This window comes from Oncorhynchus mykiss, chromosome 11, assembly GCF_057628025.1.
Source record: "Oncorhynchus mykiss isolate SJ-2025 chromosome 11, ASM5762802v1, whole genome shotgun sequence".
Taxonomy (NCBI): Eukaryota; Metazoa; Chordata; class Actinopteri; order Salmoniformes; family Salmonidae; genus Oncorhynchus; species Oncorhynchus mykiss.
Genome location: NC_143032.1, coordinates 9778419 through 9801478, shown reverse-complemented (window position 1 = coordinate 9801478; position 23060 = coordinate 9778419). Strand labels below are relative to the sequence as shown.

Genomic DNA, 23060 nt, shown 5'->3' with positions numbered 1-23060 from the left:
ACTTTTCATGTATAGTTTAATGGCATAATTCTAGCTCGATATTATGAGGTTTCAAAACGGCATGGAGGGGTGTCTGGCTTGTGTTGATTCAGTTTAACCCTGCATTTACCTTATCTTGCCGGTGTGCGTCTATTTGAAAGTCAAAGGAGTGTGATCAAGATAATAATAACAGACCAGTTTCCAGGGTAGAGGTGGAGAGAGAGAGAGAACATGACAGACCAGTTTCCAGGGTAGAGGTGGAGAGAGAGAACATGACAGACCAGTTTCCAGGGTAGAGGTGGAGAGAGAGAACATGACATACCAGTTTCCAGGGTAGAGGTGGAGAGAGAGAGAGAGAACATGACAGACCAGTTTCCAGGGTAGAGGTGGAGAGAGAGAGAGAGAGAGAGAACATGACAGACCAGTTTCCAGGGTAGAGGTGGAGAGAGAGAGAGAGAACATGACATACCAGTTTCCAGGGTAGAGGTGGAGAGAGAGAGAGAACATGACAGACCAGTTTCCAGGGTAGAGGTGGAGAGAGAGAGAGAACATGACAGACCAGTTTCCAGGGTAGAGGTGGAGAGAGAGAGAGAACATGACAGACCAGTTTCCAGGGTAGAGGTGGAGAGAGAGAGAGAACATGACAGACCAGTTTCCAGGGTAGAGGTAGAGAGAGAGAGAGAGAACATGACAGACCAGTTTCCAGTACAGAGGTGAAGAGAGAGTGTCCATAACAGACCAGTTTCCAGGACAGAGGTGGAGAGAGAGAGAGAACATGACAGACCAGTTTCCAGGACAGAGGTGGAGAGATAGTACATGAAGACATTTTGTCAAGGCAGAAACATTGTCCCGTGGGTCGAGAGAGAAGACAGGCAGCAGGGAAACCAGGTTTCTCACATACACAGACCCTGATCCCCTGTCCCCCCCACACAGACCCTGATCCCCTGTCCCCCACATATACAGACCCTGATCCCCTGTCCTCCCCATACACAGACCCTGATCCCCTGTCCCCCCCATACACAGACCCTGATCCCCTGCCCCCCCCCCCTTCCCCACACAGACCCCGATCCCCCGTCGTTGTCCCCACACAGACCCTGATCCCCTGTCCTCCCCCCACACACAGACCCTGATCCCCTGTCCCTCCCCACACAGACCCTGATCCCCTGTCCTCCCCCCACACACAGACCCTGATCCCCTGTCCCCACCCACACAGACCCTGATCCCATTTCCACCCATACACAGACCCTGATCCCCTGTCCCTCCCCACAAAGACCCTGATCCCCTGCCCCCCCACACAGACTCTGATCCCATTCCCCCCACAAAGACCCTGATATTCCCCCCACACACAGAACCTGATCATATTCCCCCCCACACAGACCCTGATCCCATTCCCCCCCCCCACACAGACCCTAATCCCATTCCAACCCACACAGACACTGATCCCATTCCCCACCATACAGACCCAGATCCCATTCCCCACTGCACAGACCGTGAACCCATTCCCCACCACACAGACCCTGATCTCATTCCCCACCACACAGACACTGATCCCATTCCCCACCACACAGACCCAGATCCCATCCCCCACCATACAGACCCAGATCCCATTCCCCACCATACAGACCCAGATCCCATTCCCCACCATACAGACCCAGATCCCATTCCCCACCACACAGACCCTAATCTCTGATCCCATTGCACCGCTGTACTCCATCAGATATCAAATCAAATCAAATTTTATTTGTCACATACACATGGTTAGCAGATGTTAATGCGAGTGTAGCGAAATGCTTGTGCCTCTAGTTCCGACAATGCAGTAATAACCAACAAGTAATCTAACTAACAATTCCAAAACTACTGTCTTATACACAGTGTAAGGGGATAAAGAATATGTACATAAGGATATATGAATGAGTCATGGTACAGAGCAGCATAGGCAAGATACAGTAGATGGTATCGAGTACAGTATATACATATGAGATGAGTATGTAAACAAAGTGGCATAGTTAAAGTGGCTAGTGATACATGTATTACATAAGGATGCAGTCGATGATATAGAGTACAGTATATACGTATGCATATGAGATGAATAGTGTAGGGTAAGTAACATTATATAAGGTAGCATTGTTTAAAGATATAACTTGAACAAAGGGGAGAAACGGAGCATCCAAAGGATACTGTGATAGGATACCTACAGTTGAAGTCGGAAGTTTACATACAACTTAGCCAAATACATTTAAACTCAGTTTTTCACAATTCTAAAAATTCCCTGTCTTAGGTCAGTTAAGATCGCCACTTTATTTAAGAATGTAAAATGTCAGAATAATTTCACCTTTTATTTCTTTCATCACATTCTCAGTGGGTCAGAAGTTTACATACACTCAATTAGAATTCGGTAGCATTGCCTTTAAATTGTTTAGGTCAAACGTTTCAGGTAGCATTCCACAAACTTCCCACAATAAGTTGGGTGTATTTTGGCCCATTCCTCCTAACAGCTGGTGTAACTGAGGCCTCCTTGCTCGCACACACTTTTTCAGAAATGCCCACACATTTTCTATAGGATTGAGGTCAGGGCTTTGTGATGGCTACTCCAGTACCTTGGCTTTGTTGTCCTTAAGCCATTTTGCCACAACTTCTTGCAGGCCTCCCCCTTTTTCCTCCAAACATAACGATGATCATTATGGCCAAACAGTTATATTTTTGTTTCATCAGACCAGAGGACATAGTAGTAGTAGTAGTAGTAGTAGTAGTAGTAGCAGTAGTTGTTGTTGGCAGCAGTAGCAATAGTAGCAGTAGTAGTAGTAGTAGTAGTAGCAGTAGTTGTAGTAGTAGCAGCAGCAGTAGTAGCAGTAGCAGGCCTATAGTTGTTGGCTGCAGCAGAGTAATAGTAGTAGCAGTACCAGCAGTAGCAGTAGTAGCAGTACCAGCAGTAGCAGTACTAGGCCTATAGTTGTTGGCATCAGCAGCAGTATTAGTAGTAGTAGTAGTAGTAGTAGCAGTAAGAGTATTAGCAGCAGTGGCAGTACCAGTAGTAGCAGTAGCAGTAGTAGCAGTAGTAGTAGTAGCAGTAATAGCAGTAGTAGTAGTAGCAGTAATAGCAGTAGTAGCAGTAGTAGTAGCAGCAGTAGTAGTAGTAGTAGCAGTAATAGCAGTAGTAGTAGCAGTATGAGTAGCAGTTGCAGCAGTACCAGCGGTAGTAGCAGTAGCAGCAGTACCAGCAGTAGTAGTAGTAGCACCAGCAGTAGCAGTAGCAGGCCTACAGTTGTTGGCAGCAGTAGTAGTAATAGTAGAAGTAGCAGCAGCCGCAGCAGCAGCAGAAGTAGTAGTAGCAGCAGTAATAGTAGTTGCTGCAGTAATAACAGTAGTAGTAGTAGTATACCTATTGTTGTCTCTAGTTGTTGGCAGCAGTAGTAGTAGTAGTAGTAGTAGTAGTAGCACTAGCAATCAGTAACAGCAGCAGTAACAGTAGCAACAGTGGCAGTAGTAGCAGAAGTAGCAGTAGTAGCAAAAGTAGCAGCAGGAGCAGTAGTAGCAGTAGTAGCAATAGCAGTAATAGCAGGAGCAGTAGTAGCAGTAGTAGCAATAGCAGTAATAGCAGTAGTTGCAGTAGTAGTAACAGTAGTACCAGCAGTACTACCAGCAGTAGTAGTAGCAGGAGTACCAGCAGAAGTAGTAGTTGCAGTAGTAGCAGTAGTACCATCAGTAGCAGTAGTATTAGTACCATCAGTATCAGTAGTAGAAGCAGTATCAGTAGTAGAAGCAGTAGCAGCAGTAGCAGTAGTAGTAACAGTAGTAGCAGTAGCAGTAGTAGTAACAGTAGTAGCAGTAGTAGTAACAGTAGTAGTAGTAGCAGTAGCAGTAGTGCCAGCAGTAGTAGCAGTAGTATTAGTACCATCAGTATCAGTAGTAGAAGCAGTAGCAGTAGTAGCAGTAGTAGTAACAGTAGTAGCAGTAGTAGTAACAGTAGCAGCAGTAGCAGTAGCAGTAGTAGTAACAGTAGTAGCAGTAGTAGTAACAGTAGCAGCAGTAGCTGTAGCAGTAGTAGTGACAGTAGTAGCAGTAGCAGTAGCAGTAGTAGCAGTAGTAGTAACAGTAGTAGCAGTAGCAGTAGTAGTAGTAGCAGTAGTAGTAACAGTAGTAGTAGTAACAGTAGTAGCAGTAGCAGTAACAGTAGTAGCAGTAGTACCAGCAGTAGTAGCAGTAGTACTAGCATTAACAGTAGTGCCAGCAGTAGTAGCAGTAGTATTAGTACCATCAGTTTCAGTAGTAGAAGCAGTAGCAGTAGTAGAAGCAGTAGCAGTAGTAGAAGCAGTAGCAGTAGTAGTAGCAGTAGCAGTAGTAGTAATAGTAGTAGTAGTAGCAGTAGTAGAAGCAGCAGTAGTAGTAGCAGTAGTAGCAGTAGCAGTAGCAGTAACAGTAGTAGCAGTAGTACCAGCAGTAGCAGTAGTGCCAGCAGTAGTAGCAGTAGTATTAGTACCATCAGTATCAGTAGTAGAAGCAGTAGCAGTAGTAGTAGCAGTAGTACCAGCAGTAGCAGTAGTGCCAGCAGTAGTAGCAGTAGTATTAGTACCATCAGTATCAGTAGTAGAAGCAGTAGCAGTAGTAGTAGCAGTAGTAGTAACAGTAGTAGTAGTAGCAGTAGTAGCAGTAGCAGTTGTAGTAGTAGTAGGCTTATTGTTGTCTGTAGTTGTTGGCAGCAGCAGCAGTAGTAGTGGTGGTAGCAGTAGTAGTAGTAGCAGTAATAGTAGTAGTAGCAGCAGCAGTAATAGTAGTAACAGCAGCAGTGGTGTGGGGGCTGTGCTTTGGCAAAGTGGGTGGGGTTATATCCTTCCTGTTTGTCCCTGTCCGGGGGTGTCCTCGGGTTGGGGCCACAGTGTCTCCTGACCCCTCCTGTCTCAGCCTCCAGTATTTATGCTGCAGTAGTTTATGTGTCGGGGGGCTAGGGTCAGTTTGTTATATCTGGAGTACTTCTCCTGTCCTATTCGGTGTCCTGTGTGAATCTAAGTGTGCGATCTCTAATTCTCTCCTTCTCTCTTTCTTGCTCTCTCTCGGAGGACCTGAGCCCTAGGACCATGCCCCAGGACTACCTGACATGATGACTCCTTGCTGTCCCCAGTCCACCTGGCCGTGCTGCTGCTCCAGTTTCAACTGTTCTGCCTTATTATTATTCGACCATGCTGGTCATTTATGAACATTTGAACATCTTGGCCATGTTCTGTTATAATCTCCACCCGGCACAGCCAGAAGAGGACTGGCCACCCCACATAGCCTGGTTCCTCTCTAGGTTTCTTCCTAGGTTTTGGCCTTTCTAGGGAGTTTTTCCTAGCCACCGTGCTTCTACACCTGCATTGCTTGCTGTTTGGGGTTTTAGGCTGGGTTTCTGTACAGCACTTTGAGATATCAGCTGATGTACGAAGGGCTATATAAATACATTTGATTTGATTTGATTTGATTTGAGTAGTAGTAGTAGTAATAGTAGTAGTAGTAATAATAATAGTAGTAGTAGTAGTAGTAGTAGTAGTAGTAGTAGTAGTAGTAGTAGTAGTAGTAGTGGGCCTATTGTTGTCTGTAGTTGTTGGCAGCAGCAGTAGTAGTAGTACTTTGTGTTATAGGAACAGCACGTATGACAAATGTGTTACAAGTGGTTTAAACTGAATTTAAAAGGCATTATACATTGTGTTGAACATACCTCCCTGATAGGCCCATATGGAAGTGCTTCCCTCTGAAACTCCACCATGCTGGGTGAGAGAGAGGTTTAAAATACTATCTAAAAGAAATACTGAATTTATGAATCCCCTTTACATCCGCAACTTGATTTATGTGAAATAATAATACACTATTTAATGCTTAAACATGGCTAGGAGCAATCCTCGCCTATCAAGATGTACAATGGAGTAATGACGCTGGAAGACAAATCACCTCCTGGACTTGTGATGCTTGTTTAAAAAGCTCAGCAGATATATTAAACTGTATGTAATTGTACACTAACTCTGGGCTGTAGGCACAACGCGGTGAGCACAGGAGGCGGCCAGCCTGATACAGATGGAGTGGGGTAATCAATTTGGCTGAAGCATCAGCCGGAGAGAGGGGTGAGGGGGTGAGAGAGAGAGAGAGAGAGAGAGAGCTCTCAAATGTCTCACACTGTTGTCTTGTTTGGGATCTATCCATCCATCCAATACTCTTACTCTGTCGGAGCGCTCAGCGATGACACAATGACAAAAACTTTTGATAATAAATTTACAGTGACGTGGGACTTCAGGTTTTCAAAATAGATACAGTAGGTGTAGTCATTTTAAAAGAGAAGGTGATATTATGGCAAACTAAGTTTCCTTTACATTGCTCTTTATTACTACACCTTGGGTAAATGAAAAAACTGTTTGGTTGCACTTGGAAAGGTTTCAGAAGCCTATGTTTGCAGAATGGGCTTTTTCTCACCGCGTTTTTCCGCCTTTCCCAGGACCGAGTTCAGACGGGGTTGGTCACAGCTGTGTGGATTTTATGGCTCCCTGATTGCCTTGTTTAATTAAACTCCATATCATCTCATCCTGATCTGATGAATCATCATCCACCTTTTACCACCAAATCCAGGTAACAATCAACAAACACAGTAATTACAATGGTTAATGAAGCCTCCATGATACATACCCTGTGTGAGCTGTGGGTGGTTCACAAGTGATCTTACAACAACTAAAAACATCAGACACTCCCAGACACTCCCACTCTTATAAGGAGGGCCCTTATAAGTTATTCTGTCAAAGCTGCCCTCGCCATTGCAAAGACAAACATCTTGATATCTGGTGCGTCACATGCAATTACAGCCACGGTGAGCCACAGGTGTTGAGTTCTTCTGGTAAGCCATAAACCATAATTTGCATGATTTGTGCACTCAGCCAGGTCTGTAATTTCATTCTCTTCTCTCATTTTCTTTTTCCTGACCACACAATCCATTTAGCTGGTTCATGGGATGGGGAGAGAGACACACACAGAGGCTTTCATGACGATCACTTGATGCCCTGTGCGATGGAGGAGGAGGGGGGGGGGGGGGGTCCTGGCACCTGGAATGGAATACCAGCTAAAAACTACACCCATGTGTCAGTCCTTTTCAAACTTAAAGTCAGATCCACACTAAAACGAGCCTGACGTCACATACAAGGGTTTGCCTGTCGCCACGGACGCAAATGACCTCTGGGAAAAGTAAATTAACTTTCCCCGCCACTTTAGAGGCGTTCCTAAATTTGCCAGGCTGAGTGATAATCCCTGGAACACAGATGTGGGATCCAGGTGGAGAAGGGTAATGGAGGCATCAGGGGGTAATAACATCCCAATATACAGTGACACTGAAAAGTTTGGACACACCTACTCATTCAAGGGTTTTTCTTTATTTTTACTATTTTCTACATTGTAGAATAATAGCAAAGATATCACAACTATGAAATAACACATATGGAATCATGTAGTAACCAAAAAAGTGTTAAACAAATGGTGTCCATGATATGGACTTGGTCTTTTTTCCAGATATCTTCTGTATACCACCCCTATATTGTCACGTCACAACACAGTTGATTGGCTCAAATGCATTAAGAAGGAAAGAAATTCTACAAATTAATTGAACAAGGCACACCTGTTAATTAAAATGAATTCCAGGTGATTACCTCATGAAGCTGGTTGAGAGAATGACAACAGTGTGCAAAGCTGTCATCAAGACAAGAGTGAAGAATCTCAAATCTGAAATATATTTGGATTTGTTTAACACTTTTTTGGTTACTACATGATTCCATATGTGTTATTTCATAGTTGTGATGTCTTCACTATTATTCTACAATGTAGAAAACAGTAAAAATAAAGAAAAACCCTTGAATGAGTAGGTGTGTCCAAACTTTTGACTGGTACTGTATGTTAAATGTATCATATGCTATATAGTACGTTATTAAATGTCACACCCTGACCATAGTTTGCTTTGGTTCTCAATCAGAGGCAGGTGTTAGTCATTGTCTCTGATTGGGAACCATATTTAGGTAGCCTGTTTGGTGTTGGGTTTTGTGGGTGATAGTCTCCTGTGTCAGTGTTTGTGCCACACGGAACTGTTTCGGGTTTACACGTTTGTTGTTTTTGTAGTTTATTCATGTATAGTTTTCTTATTAAAAACAAACATGAATTTCAACCACGCCGCATTTTGGTCCTCCACTCCTTCAACACAAGAAAACCGTTACATTAAATATATTAGGGATGACATAGCTCAGAATTTAGGTTAATTCCTAAAACTTCAATTGTAATAGTTAACTCCATAACACACATGAGAGAATTATGGGAGAATTAAAAGCAAATGTAGGCCAAAAATCTGAGTAGTGTGTTTTAGGCATGTGTCAGAGGGTGCAAAGTGTTGCATATCTCTAGAATTGTAAACACATTAGGTCTTGTATTATTCTGTCCTTGAGTGCACAACGTACAAAGACAAAAATGGCAATAATCCCCATTTTGATTGACATTTCATATCTCTGGCAATATTCAAAATAATTAAAAACTGAAATCTTGAAAGGTAATAGCTTCTCAAATCCATTAAGTAGTTAAAGGTTATGTGAAAAACAGTATTATTGCTCAAAGCAAAACTCTTAATTAAATGACACGACATAATTTGTTTCCCAATCCCTTTCCTATATATGCATGGCTCAGGTTAAATTAATGCACACTGAAACATGCATGTCATTTACAGACGCTCTGAGAAGACAACAAACACATTTGTTTTTTCTGTCTCTATGTATTAGAAGGAACGCGTATTTTCAGATTGGATAAGCAGACACCGCTCCTGACAAAATTGTTTGTTTAATTACTTTTATTTTTCTTCTCTTTTGGTCCGATTTGCAAAGAGGTATGCTTCCCCCTCCTGGCTGCACAAGAACAAGAAAACAAAAGCTTCCCTTTCCTTCTGGAGTTTGAGTGTGTAGTAGTGTATTAGGTTCCCTTCTCTCATTGGTTTACTATTTTTAATACTGTATATGTAATGTTATGTATTGAGGTAAAGCCTATATGGTGAGGAATTATTGTTACCAACCTGTTGCCTAAGGGGCATGGGAAGCAGTCCCAAGGTATTTCACATAAATCCAAAGAGATGTTCAAATGGTTTTAGCTCTTAGTTAGAAATATGATCAGTTAATAGGTTGTTACATCAGCTGTCAAATTCAGATAATTGATATGCATTGCCTGGACTTACTTTGGTCATACTGTAGTCAGCACATACTGTAGTCAGCACATACTGTAGTCAGCACATGCTTTGGTCATACTGTAGTCAACACATGCTGTAGTCAACACATGCTGTAATCAGCACATACTGTAGTCAGCACATGCTGTAGTTAACACATGCTGTAGTCAACACATACTGTAGTCAGCACATGCTGTAGTCAACACATGCTGTAGTCAACACATGCTGTAGTCAACACATACTGTAGTCAGCACATGCTTTGGTCATACTGTAGGCAACACATAGTGTAGTCATACTGTAGTCAACACATACTATAGTCAACACTTGTTCTGTTCACGATAATCCTAAGGAACACATTCACTTGAATACACAGGAAGATGGTTTGAAAGCCCTTTTAATGGCTCAGTAGATCTTACAATACATTCCTTTTACCAAAACAGGACATAGGAGGTACATTCCGAGAAGCATCCGCAACCCCACCAATATCGTCACAGTACTTTTCTAAGGTCACTCGCAGAGAGGGCCCCCCCCCCAAAAAAATAAAAAAAATAAAAGTGAGACCAGCAAGCCTAACAGAGCAAAGAAAAGAACATGAGAGAGGATATGAGTGCTTTGAGAAGTAATAGACCGGAGATACCATCTGTTTTCTATAGCATGCAAGAGGCTTCAGACTAGCCCATGACAGAGACAACAGAGAAGGCACTTTAGCCTGTGCTAAAAGCAAACACAAATGAGTTTTTAAGAAACCCTCAATGTTATATAGGATTGGGTGTCATTATAGCGTTCCTCGATCCTTTTGGAAAGGTCCATTCCCCCTTGTTCGCAAAAGATAAGGGTTTTTATGACAAAATACATTTAGGGATTGTTTTTGATAAGTTAAGCGCCAGTGTCATTTTCTTCTGGAATTTTCCATTTTGTCGGTGGAACTTTGAGTTGAAGGTTGTGTGTTAGGTTGTGCGTAAGGATATATGGGTACATTTTATTTTTAATCTCAGGAAAGTGGGTTGTGGGAGAAACATAGGTCATCAAGGGAGGATACTGGGAAACTCTCAGACTGCACGGGGCCATCCCTTCTACTAGGTTTTGAAAGACACATCTAAACACACTTTTTGAATACTGTAAAACCACCCACTGAATGGATATTTCTGTTTCAGTCATCATTGCAAGGTAACTTTTGACTGCTTTACCTGTGCTTCACAACACAAAAATGTCTTAATTACATAAAAATGTGGGGCAGAACTGATACAGTAGTGCACAGAGAAAGCTCTGAACATAAAAAAAAATATTAGCTTGAGACGGTCATCATGATAGCCGAATTACTAAAACTATACATTTTCCATTTTTGTTTGTCCACTTCACTTAGTAGTCCTCACTTCACTTAGTAGTCCTTACAACCAGTCTCTTTTGAAAAGGCAATTAAGCTTCAAGCCGTTTCTGTACGTTGTCTTTTCTATCAAGAACATATACAGTGGGGCAAAAAAGTATTTAGTCAGCCACCAATTGTGCAAGTTCTCCCACTTAAAAAGATGAGAGGCCTGTAATTTTCATTTATAGGTACACTTCAACTATGACAGACAACATGAGAAGAAATTATTTGCAAATAAATTCATTAAAAATCCTACAATGTGATTTTCTGGATTTTTGTCTGTCATAGTTGAAGTGTACCTAAGATGAAAATTACAGGCCTCTCATCATTTTAAGTGGGAGAACTTGCACAATTGGTTGCTGACTAAATACTTTTTTGCCCCACTGTAAGTCATGGACCCATGCGAACCTCCAAAATATTTAATGGCCTCAGTGATCAACACTGCAAGGGGCCATATTGAATACAGAGTTGACTGGTTCAGAAGTAATTCCCCTTTATTTATGGCAGGTCAGTCTGGTGGTCTGGGGCCAAGCCATTACACCACTCTGTCTCTTTTCAAATAATCAATCAATAATTATTTTATTATTTAATAGGATCTTATGGGGTGGAAATGGGTTTTATATAAATCCATTGTTTTTGATGAATGGGTACACTTGTAAAGTTTGATGGGAAAAGAAAGTGGGCAGCCCCATGCAGACTATACTGTGCAATACTGAATACTTTTTTACAGTCAGGCTGTAAATATGACATTTGTGTCAATTGGAGTGCAGTGTAACAGGAAGGGGACTCATAAATTCAGAGACATTTAATTAACCCCTTGCATTCAGTGCTTAGGCACTTTCTAGGTCTAGGAGGTGACCTGTGAGTGGTGGGTGGTAAGGGACCTGGCGGGAGTGGCCAGCCAGGCAGCACCCAAGTCTCATTCGAAATGAGTTATTAACAGAATTTTTTGAATAGATGGAAAAATTGTAGTGCGGCTATTTAGTGTCATAAAGCCCCGGCCGAGGCGGCACGGGGCCCCCTAGGGACAAAAGGCAATACCATTACAATCAAATCTGAGATGGAAGAGGGATAGAGCTGTCCACTCTGAATTTTTATATAGTCAAAGAGCTAGGAGGAAATAATGCCATCCTAGAGTGAATTAACCTCCTGTGTGGATGGAGAGAGGGCCAGGTTGGCTTGGGAGGCTGGGAAAGAAAGGGAGGAGGGATGGGGGAGGGTGGAGAGATGCAGTAAGGGCTGGAGGGAGGGAGGGATGAAGAGCGGATGGAGGGAGGAGGCGAGGGATACAGCAAGGGCTGGGGGAGGAAGGGAAGGAAGGAGGAGGGATGGAGAGAGGGCAGAGGGATACAGTATAGCTTGGGGTGAGGAGAGGTGAGGGAAAGAGGGAATCATTCCGTGAGCTGTAAAGGCCTTGAGGAGTGTCAACATCAAACACAGGACAGGATTGGTCCTTCTTGGTCAGACAAGGGATATGTCAAAGTTTCACCTCTCTGGTATTGCTTCTGCAATTGTATCTGAAAAACAGCAAAATGTGCATTTAGTAGGTAAGGATAAAATGTCCAGTGAGCTCATAATTTGTTGAAGAAGTAAATATACAACAAGAAAGCAATGTATAATATACAGTATATATAGGCATTTTTTCACCCAGCCCCCTTCTAAGGTAGACCATCTGGTAGGACAGGTACTGCTGTTAACAGATTTAGTTACAGCAATTGTTTCCGGACACGAAGTAATGAAATAAAAAGTTATGGATCTTCTGGCACTGGACAAGGTAGGACCAAACTTACCATCACAGTCAAGAGTATAATGTTTAATGTGAACAAAAATAAAACATGTTTTGTTTCTGATTTGCACGACTGATGAGACTACGAAAGTAGTTTCTCAATGCCTCTCTGCATTCCACTTCTCACCTGCTCTGGTGTAGTTTTTTATTTATTTAACCAGGTAAATTGACTAAGAACACCTTATCTACAGCGACAACTTTGGAAATAGTTACCCTCAACCAATGGGAAACGAGGTCATAGTTCGAGGCGAGTCAGAGTTTAAGTTGTTGGCTGTTGCCAGGAGACAACAGTACGCACGTGAGCTACAGGTCTTTTCGCCTAAACATGACTAAAATGTTAATAATATAGCCGCACATTAGCTTTATGAAATGGACCTGCCACGGTTGGAGACATGGTAATGATCCGACTCGATTCAACAACGGCACCATACATATTTCAAACCCGGAAGTATTGTTCGGCTAGCTAGCATGCTAGCTTGTAGCAGCTAGCCAGGTATATATATTTTTCAGAAAAAGCAATTTCCTAAGCATGCAAAGAAGTTAGCACATTTTTATTTTGAATTGCGAAATAACAGCACTACTGGTAATAATGCAGGTCAGAATGTATGTCATTGTGTTTTGTGGTCGTTTTAGGATTTGCCACACAGCAGTGCATAGCCAGCTAACTAAGGACACTAACATTACCAAAGTATGTGGACACCTGCTCGTCGAACATCTCATTCCAAAATCATGGGCATTAATATAGAGTTGATCCCCCGCTATTGCTGCTATAACAGCCTCTGCTCTTCTGGGAAGGTTTTTCCACTAGATGTTGGAACACTGCTTAGGGGACTTTCTTCCATTCATTCACAAGAGCATTAGTGAGATGGGCGATTAAGCCTGGTTCGCAGTCGGCGTTCCAATTCCACCCAAAGGTGTTCGATGGGGTTGAGGTCAGGGCTCTGTGCAGGCCAGTCAAGTTCTTCTCCGTTGATCTCAACAAACTATTTCTGTACGGCCCTCGCTTTGTTCACGGGGGCATTGTCATGTTGAAACAGGAAAGGGCCTTCCCCAAACTGTTGCCACAAAGTTGGAAGCACAGAATTGTCTAGAATGTCATTGTATACTTTAGTGTTAAGATGTCCCTTCACTGGAAGTGAGGGGCCTGAACCATGAAAAACAGCACCAGACCATTACTCCTCTTCCACCAAACTTTACAGTTGGCACTATGCATTGGGGCGGGTGGCGTTCTCCTGGCATCCACCAAACCCAGATTAGTCCGTTGGACTGCCAGATGGTGAAGGGTGATCACTTCAGAGAACATGTTTCCACTGCTCCAGGATCAATGGCGGAGAGCTTTACACCACTCCAGCTGACGCTTGGCATTGCACATGGTGATCTTAGGCTTGTGTGCGGCTGCTCGGCCATGGAAACCAATTTCATAAAGCTCCCAACAAACAGCTGACATTGCTTCCAGAGGCAGTTTTGAACTCGGTAGTGAGTGTTGCAACCGAGGACAGATGTGAGCTTGTGTGACCTACCACTTCGCAACTGAGCCGTTGTTGCTTCTCCCTCTCTTTTTCCCTCCATTCCTTCTCTTTTTTCCAAGTACACGTCTCCTTATGATAATACTGTCACTTCATCCCTGACACCCATCTTGTACTTGCTTTCTCTAGGGACTCCATTTTCCCCTTCCGGAGTTCTGCTCATGTCCCCAATAACGTGCCTACAACAACACAACTGGACCTTCCAATACAATTCACACCAGTCTGCTTGTCATCTTACTCCAGCCTCTCTGTCTCATATCATCGTCTTTTGGAGATTGCATAGCTGTGTGCTTGATTTTATACACCTGTCAACAACAGGTGTGGCTGAAATAGCCAAATCCACTAATTTGAAGGGGTGTCCACATACTTTTGGTGATCTATTGTAGCTAGATTACTAGCTTATTAGCTAGCAATTAATCATTGGCGTACTCAATCATATAGCTAGCTAGCTGGCTTAGTAGCGCTGCACATCAAGAATAGTCAAATCCAGGGACTCCCACAGAAATCAGATCAATGATAATTGCCCTGTTGCTGTCCTTGATTGTTACAGGTAAGTTCTCTAGCTAGCTAGCTATGCCAGTTCTGAATTGACAATGTGTGTCAGTGATTCCTAATACGGTGTTGCCTACTATCTAAGCATGCGAGTACACAGACAACTTCTTCATCTTACCACCCTCAATTTAAACCATAACATTTCTATTAATAGCCTGGTGTTTATTTGCTGAAATGTGTGCTGTTGCCCAGCTATTAAAAGGGACAGGCGGGCTATTTGAGACTGCGTTTAATTTAAGTTTTACAGTAGTCTGTGACAGTCACATCTTTCGCAACATAAGTAATGAAACTGCCTTGTTCTTGTCTTTGATCTCCAGCCCCCAAACACCATGAGTGACAAATTCGGCCCGATGAACTACAACAACGCCCGGAAGCATCTGTCTATCTCCATTCCGTCGTCCAGCGAGGTCATGATGTCTCCCCACATCAAGTCTGTGGAGGAGCTGAGAGTGCTGGGCATCAACCTGAGCAGCTTCAACACAGCTACCCAGTTCGGCATCTGCACTGCATCTCCTCCTCTATGGGTACCTACAGGTAAGCTGAGGTGTATTCACTAGGAACCAAGCAGAAGCAGTCGGCGAGGGACCTAACTGAAATTCTAGTTTTCATTGCAAAACATTTTCCGTTGAGATTGTTTTTGCAACAGTGTGCACAAGTGATTACACCACAGCCTGACCCTGACTAATTTATTTGTGGCAGATGTCCGCTAAGCTATGAGCCAGAGGCTCTGTTCCAATATCCACACTTTTTTGAAGAAATTTATTTTAGGTAGTGGTATGTTGCAAGAGCATGATAACTTTGCCACATTCTTCACTCTAGCCTAAATGGTCACGTGTACTCTTAATCTCAACCTGGTATAAGAGGATGAGTTTAGTTTCTAGGTTCCTTCCTTCTAGGGAGTTTTCATGGAAACTGTGCTTTCGCTTCTGCTGTGCTTGTTCCCCGGTGGAGGCCCGGTGTCTGTAAAGCCCTTAGTTACAGCTGTTCATGTCAAAAGGCTTTATATACATGTGATTAATCGATAGATTCACCTGTACAATTGGTTGTTGCCACATGCAAAGTAGGGACATTTTATCAGCAAGTATCACTAAGGCTTCTATGAAAATACACAGGAAAAGTAGTAATTTACCTCACATATAGGCCTGAAAACAGACTTAGCACAATTTGTTTGTCTGATTTTTCAGGAGCTAATATTTTCCATGGAGGGTTTCAAGCCCTTTGGATGGTACCCTTGTACAGTTTGGGTTCTACTCCCTGTTTGGACTGGTGGAATTGCAGCTCACACAGGACAAACGGAGAAGGTAAACAAGGAAATGCAAGAGAATTGAGTTCCATTAAGCCTCTGCGCTTCAGTAAACAAAAGTAGGACAGTGTTCACCAACAAAGACTGGAATCCTAATGTAGGACTTTCCCCGAGAATAACGTCCATAAACGGACTAGCCTATTTCATAGTTAATGGCGTTTGAGCACTATAAAAAATAGATTTACTTAATCACTTAATCATAGAATGATGATCAGTCTCTATTCCGTTAACTATACATATTATGTTAATTAGCTATGTGCCTTGTAACGCCAAAGAATATGACCTGTGATCTCTCACAAGACCTCTCTATATCAACAACACTTCATTGCTAGAAGTTTTTGTTGTTGTCATCCCACAAGGCTAATTGCTCCTTTTCTCTTTGCAGAATACCAGGTGAAGACGTACATGATCGTAGCATTTCTAACGGTGGGGACCACGGGCCTGTCAAACACCTGGGTTACTTGAATTATCCTACACGGGTCATCTTCAAGTGCTGCAAACTCATTCCTGTCATGATAGGAGGCGTATTCATTCAAGGTAAGTGGATCGCTGTTTGTATGAGAGTACGTATTCATAAAGGGTCTCAGAATAGGAGTGTTGATCTAGGACCAGTTTATCCTTTGAGATCATAATGAATAAGATGATGTGGACAGGAGGGGGGGGTTCTGATCCTAGACCAGCACTCCTACACTGAGAGGCTTTATGAGATCATTTATCACTCCAGTGTTATTAATCTGCAAAATTGTAATTATCCGCCTACCTCCTCATGCCTTTTGCACACAATGTATATAGACTCTTTTTTCTTTTTTTCTACTGTGTTATTGACTTGTTTATTGTTTACTCCATGTGTAACTCTGTGTTGCTGTCTGTTCACACTGCTATGCTTTATCCTGGCCAGGTCGCAGTTGTAAATGAGAACTTGTTCTCAACTAGCCTACCTGGTTAAATAAAGGTGAAATAAATAATACAAATGAATACGGGCCCTGACTTTGACGTGAAGATGCTGCCTGATAATGTTTGTCCTTTTGCGTGACTGTGATTATGAACTCAACACTAGAGGAAAAAACAGAAGAGGAATAACTGTCAACCATAAGAGATGCGCTGTCTAGAAACCTATACGTGTCTTACCTCACACTGTCTATAAACTTATACGTGTCTTACCTCACACTGTCTAGAAACCTATACGTGTCTTACCTCACACTGTCTAGAAACCTATACGTGTCTTACCTCACACTGTCTAGAAACCTATACGTGTCTTACCACACACTGTCTAGAAACCTATACGTGTCTTACCTCACACTGTCTAGAAAACTATACGTGTCTTACCTCACACTGTCTAGAAAACTATACGTGTCTTACCTCACACTGTCTAGAAACCTATACGTGTCTTACCTCACACTGTCTATAAACCTATACGTGTCTTACCTCACACTGTCTAGAAACATATACATGTCTTACCTCACACTGTCTATAAACCTATACGTATCTTACCTCACACTGTTTATAAACCTATACGTGTCTTACCTCACACTGTCTAGAAACATATACATGTCTTACCTCACACTGTCTATAAACCTATACGTGTCTTACCTCACACTAGTTACGCCCTCACCTCCAAGCAATGACCACTGTTCAACTTTTATTTCGGAGTTCCGTCTGTACTTTTTTGTGGGGTTGTTTGTGAGTGTGGAGTTTGAGGAGTCCTAGTTCTTGGTATTCTGCCTTTCATCTCCAAGACACTGTCTTCATAAAGGTTCCACGTCCTAGCGATCAGAGGCTTGTTTTTTTTTTGCTTTCCTTTCTCTCCCTCCCTGCATTGGTGATGCGGTCCACTGGTCCCCCAGGGGGGCTAGTTGGAAGCTCTACTGCGTTCGCACAGGATGCGAACGAGATCTGATGTGAACCCTTCAAAGGGGAACAGAGGGGGAATCAAAGCACGCCAGACCAACCTGCTGCGTCACCTTGTCACCCCCAAGGCATCTATCGGCCTGTTTGGGAAGACTCTTCAGTCTCCTCTTCCTTTCGTTTTACATGTGTTCAACACAACACAAACCAACCTCAACCCTCTCTCTTCTCCTGTTTGATTTGATTGAGTTGAAAAGTCCAGTAGAAAGTTTTTTAAATATAATTTTGCATGGCTGCACTTGTTCAAAGGGCCATGTGCACCTACCAACCTTTCACATTCAGATTGAGTGTTTTAATAGTCACGTGTACAGGGTTGCAGGTGTGACTGCAGGGTACAGTGTTTTAATAGTCACATGTACAGGGTTGCAGGTGTGACTGCAGGGTACAGTGTTTTAATAGTCACGTGTACAGGGTTGCAGGTGTGACTGCAGGGTACAGTGTTTTAATAGTCACATGTACAGGGTTGCAGGTGTGACTGCAGGGTACAGTGTTTTAATAGTCACATGTACAGGGTTGCAGGTGTGACTGCAGGGTACAGTGTTTTAATAGTCACATGTACAGGGTTGCAGGTGTGACTGCAGGGTACAGTGTTTTAATAGTCACATGTACAGGGTTGCAGGTGTGACTGCAGGGTACAGTGTTTTAATAGTCACATGTACAGGGTTGCAGGTGTGACTGCAGGGTACAGTGTTTTAATAGTCACATGTACAGGGTTGCAGGTGTGACTGCAGGGTACAGTGAACATCTTAGGCACTGAGCTCCAACATGCAGGACTAAGGGAGATGAAATAATGAAAATGGTCATAAAAAAACAACAACAGGAAATAGCTCTATATTCATAATTGCAGTTGAAATCGGAAGTTTCCATACACTTAGGTTGGAGTCATTAAAACTAGTTTTTCAACCACTCCACAAATTGCTTGTTAGTCGGTGAGGACATCTACTTTCTGCATGAAACAAGTAATTTTTCCAACAATTGTTTACAGACAGATTATTTCACTTATAATTCACTGTATCACAATTCCAGTGGGTCAGAAGATTACATACACTAAGTTGACTGTGCCTTTAAACAGCTTGGAAAATTCCAGAATAGTGTGTCAAGGCTTTAGAAACTTCTGATAGGTTAATTGACATTATTTGAGTCAATTAGAGGTGTACATGTGGATGTATTTCAAGGCATTCCTTCAAACTCAGTGCCTCTGCTTGAAATCATGGGAAAATCAAAAGAAATTAGCCAAGACTTTTTGGAGAAATGTCCTCTGGTCTGATGAAACAAAAATAGAACTGTTTGGCCATAATGACCATCCGTTATGTTTTGAGGAAAACGGGGGAAGCTTACAAGCCGAAAAACGCCATCCCAACCTTGAAGCACAGGAGTGGCAGCATCATGTTGTGGGTATGCTTTGCTGCAGGAGGAACTGGTGCACTTCACAAAATAGATGGAATCATGAGGGCGGAAAATTATGTTCATATATTGAAGCAACATTTCAAGTGTCAGAGAAGTCAGAAAGTTAAAGCTTGGTGGCAAATGGGTCTTCCAAATGGACTATGACCCCAAGCTTACATCCAAAGTTGTGTAAAATGGCATCACAAAGCCATGACCTCAATCCTATAGAAAATGTGTGGGCAGAACTGAATAAGCGTGTGCGAGCAAGGAGGCCTACAAACCTGACTCAGTTGCACCAGCTCTGTCAGGAGGAATGGGCCAAAATTCACCCAACTTATTGTGGGAAGCTTGTGGAATGCTACCTGAAATGTTTGACCCAAGTTAAACAATTTAAAGGCAATGCTACCAAATACTAATTGAGTGTATGTAAACTTCTGACCCATGAAAGAAATAAAAGCTGAAATAAATAATTCTCTCTGCTATTATTCTGACATTTCACTTTCTTCAAATAATGTGGTGATTCTAACTGACCTAAGGCCAGGAATTTTTACTAGGATTAAATGTCAGGAATTGTGAAAAATTGAGTTTAAATGTATTTGGCTACGGTGTATGTAAACTTCCGACTTCAACAGCCAGTGGGACGTGGGCCTCTCTGAACCCACGCTGATATGAGGCAGAGTGGTGACTTGTCTGCCAAGTGCTCCACTCCTATCCGCCACTCAGAATTGCATCTATCTAGCCAGCGCATTTACGTTTTCTGCTTGACCCATATGGAGGGGTGAGAAGACACCGGCTCCATCTGTCTCCACCTGTTCTGTGGTTTCCACCATCTTGTCACGAAGGGAAATGCCCTCAGAAATGTCAAAACGTTTAGTTCACCTTTTCGTTTCAAAGGTTTTTGTGATTGGATGTCAGTCATGACAGATTTAGGATCATTTGGAATCATTAAAAAAAAAAAAGTTCTCGACGCTGAGATCCACTTAGTGTATTCAACGTGCTATCCAAGTGGAACGTGTCAGTCGAGGAGTCTCCCTGAATTGTAAATCAGCTGCTATGGAGAAATTCCCTTGCCTCTGTATCCTGACGCCTCTCTGTTTTCTAGGGAAACGGTACAATCTGGCTGATGTATCTATCGGCTGCTCTCTGTATGAGTCTGGGACTCATCTGGTTCACCCTAGCTGACAGTAAAGTCGCACCCAACTTCAATGCAACAGGTAACACGTGACTCTGAATCTGTTATTTATCTGTTGGTAAATCGGCGGAGTGGTTACGACACCGTTTAGCTATGGATCAATCCTTTCACCATTTAAAATAGGTTTAAGACAAGAACGTGTATCAAAGTAATCAGAATGCTGACATTTATGAGCATGGGCCAATTTAAGCCTAGTACTTGTTACCTGGGCTGGGACTGAAGTACTTTTACATGTGAAGTTTGAACTCCCTAAAGATGAGTGCTGTTATTGGTTACGGTGGTTAACCTGGTTTGTCTGGAGTTTTAGGTGTCCTCCTCGTCTCTTTGGCTCTGTGCGCTGACGCTTCCATTGGGAACGTGCAGGAGAAAGCTGCAGATGAAGCTCCACAACGGCTCCAGCTCTGAAATGGTACCGGTATTTTGGTATTTTATTAGGTTCCCCATTAGCTGTTTGCGAAAGCAGGAGCTACTCTTCCTGGGGTTCCACACAAAACCAGAAGCATGACATACAGAACATTAATAGACAAGAACAGAACTACATCACATTTTTTTTTAAAGGACACGTAGCCTATATATCAATATATATATATATAAATCAGCATTCTTCTTCTCTCTCACGGAGATACTTTGGCATTTATTTTGTGCTGGCCTTGATCAAACTCTTCGGAGCCCTGGTCACCGTCACAGGTGAGAAGACCATTCAGGCCTGGGCAAATGCTTTGCTTGCGGAACCCCACAAAACAACTCTTAACTCTCTTTTTATGTTTCAAAGTGTTCAATTGAACAGTTCCCATTGTTTCCTATGACTAGTCCATATATACAGTGCCTTGCGAAAGTATTCGGCCCCCTTGAACTTTGCGACCTTTTGCCACATTTCAGGCCTCAAACATAAAGATATAAAACTGTATTTTTTTGTGAAGAATCAACAACAAGTGGGACACAATCATGAAGTGGAACGACATTTATTGGATATTTCAAACTTTTTTTAACAAATCAAAAACTGAAAAATTGGGCGTGCAAAATTATTCAGCCCCCTTAAGTTAATACTTTGTAGCGCCACCTTTTGCTGTGATTACAGCTGTAAGTCGCTTGGGGTATGTCTCTATCAGTTTTGCACATCGAGAGACTGAAATTTTTTCCCATTCCTCCTTGCAAAACAGCTCGAGCTCAGTGAGGTTGGCTGGAGAGCATTTGTGAACAGCAGTTTTCAGTTCTTTCCACAGATTCTCGATTGGATTTAGGTCTGGACTTTGACTTGGCCATTCTAACACCTGGATATGTTTTTTTTTAACCATTCCATTGTAGATTTTGCTTTATGTTTTGGATCATTGTCTTGTTGGAAGACAAATCTCCGTCCCAGTCTCAGGTCTTTTGCAGACTCCATCAGGTTTTCTTCCAGAATGGTCCTGTATTTGGCTCCATCCATCTTCCCATCAATTTTAACCATCTTCCCTGTCCCTGCTGAAGAAAAGCAGGCCCAAACCATGATGCTGCCACCACCATGTTTGACAGTGGGGATGGTGTGTTCAGCTGTGTTGCTTTTACGCCAAACATAAAGTTTTGCATTGTTGCCAAAAAGTTCAATTTTGGTTTCATCTGACCAGAGCACCTTCTTCCACATGTTTGGTGTGTCTCCCAGGTGGCTTGTGGCAAACTTTAAACTACACTTTTTATGGATATCTTTAAGAAATTGCTTTCTTCTTGCCACTCTTCCATAAAGGCCAGATTTGTGCAATATACGACTGATTGTTGTCCTATGGACAGAGTCTCCCACCTCAGCTGTAGATCTCTGCAGTTCATCCAGAGTGATCATGGGCCTCTTGGCTGCATCTCTGATCAGTCTTGAGCTGAAAGTTTAGAGGGACGGCCAGGTCTTGGTAGATTTGCAGTGGTCTGATACTCCTTCCATTTCAATATTATCGCTTGCACAGTGCTCCTTGGGATGTTTTAAAGCTTGGGAAATATTTTTGTATCCAAATCCGGCTTTAAACTTCTTCACAACAGTATCTCGGACCTGCCTGGTGTGTTCCTTGTTCTTCATGATGCTCTCTGCGCTTTTAACGGACCTCTGAGACTATGACAGTGCAAGTGCATTTATACGGAGACTTGATTACACACAGGTGGATTGTATTTATCATCATTAGTCATTTAGGTCAACATTGGATCATTCAGAGATCCTCACTGAACTTCTGGAGAGAGTTTTCTGCACTGAAAGTAAAGGGGCTGAATAATTTTGCACGCCCAATTTTTCAGTTTTTGATTTGTTAAAAAAAGTTTGAAATATCCAATAAATGTCGTTCCACTTCATGATTGTGTCCCACTTGTTGTTGATTCTTCACAAAAAAATACAGTTTTGTATCTTTATGTTTGAGGCCTGAAATGTGGCAAAAGGTCGCAAAGTTCAAGGGGGCCGAATACTTTCGCAAGGCACTGTATATATATATTTTTTTAATGTTTTAAATCAGAATGTGAATTTTTTTGGACCAATGCCACCTTGAGTTAGAACTCCCCTAAGTAAGCCTATGGCTTCACAGAAAGGCTCCTACTGTATGACTTGTGATATCCTTGCTAACCCTCCAACTCTACCTCTACATTTTAAAAGCATAAACTTGACATTTCGCAATGGTAAAAAAAAGAAGCCACATCAGATTATTGAAATGAAGCTAGATTAGAGTGATCGGAATCTTATTTAAAAGTTCTGGAAACTTCCGGATTAATTTTGACATTACTTTGACATTTGTCTTGCAGTTAATCTCATCGCCAAAGTTAAAGAAATATCTATTTCCTTGATGTCCATTGGATGTGACAGACTTAGATTCAAGGTTTTGGAGTATTATTTTTCTCACTTTTCTGTCTTCTGTTCATTTCA

General features: G+C 42.4%; 1 pseudogene across 1 annotated transcript; it reads left to right on the top strand.

The window, feature by feature from the left end:
- The first annotated feature begins 12583 nt into the window (after positions 1-12583).
- On the top strand, positions 12584-20838 carry LOC110535243 (adenosine 3'-phospho 5'-phosphosulfate transporter 2-like; annotated as a pseudogene). Its single transcript, XR_016484352.1, has 6 exons — positions 12584-12722; positions 14723-14939; positions 15590-15706; positions 16094-16245; positions 20102-20213; positions 20499-20838. The product of XR_016484352.1 is annotated as an adenosine 3'-phospho 5'-phosphosulfate transporter 2-like (transcript).
- The last annotated feature ends 2222 nt before the right edge of the window (positions 20839-23060 follow it).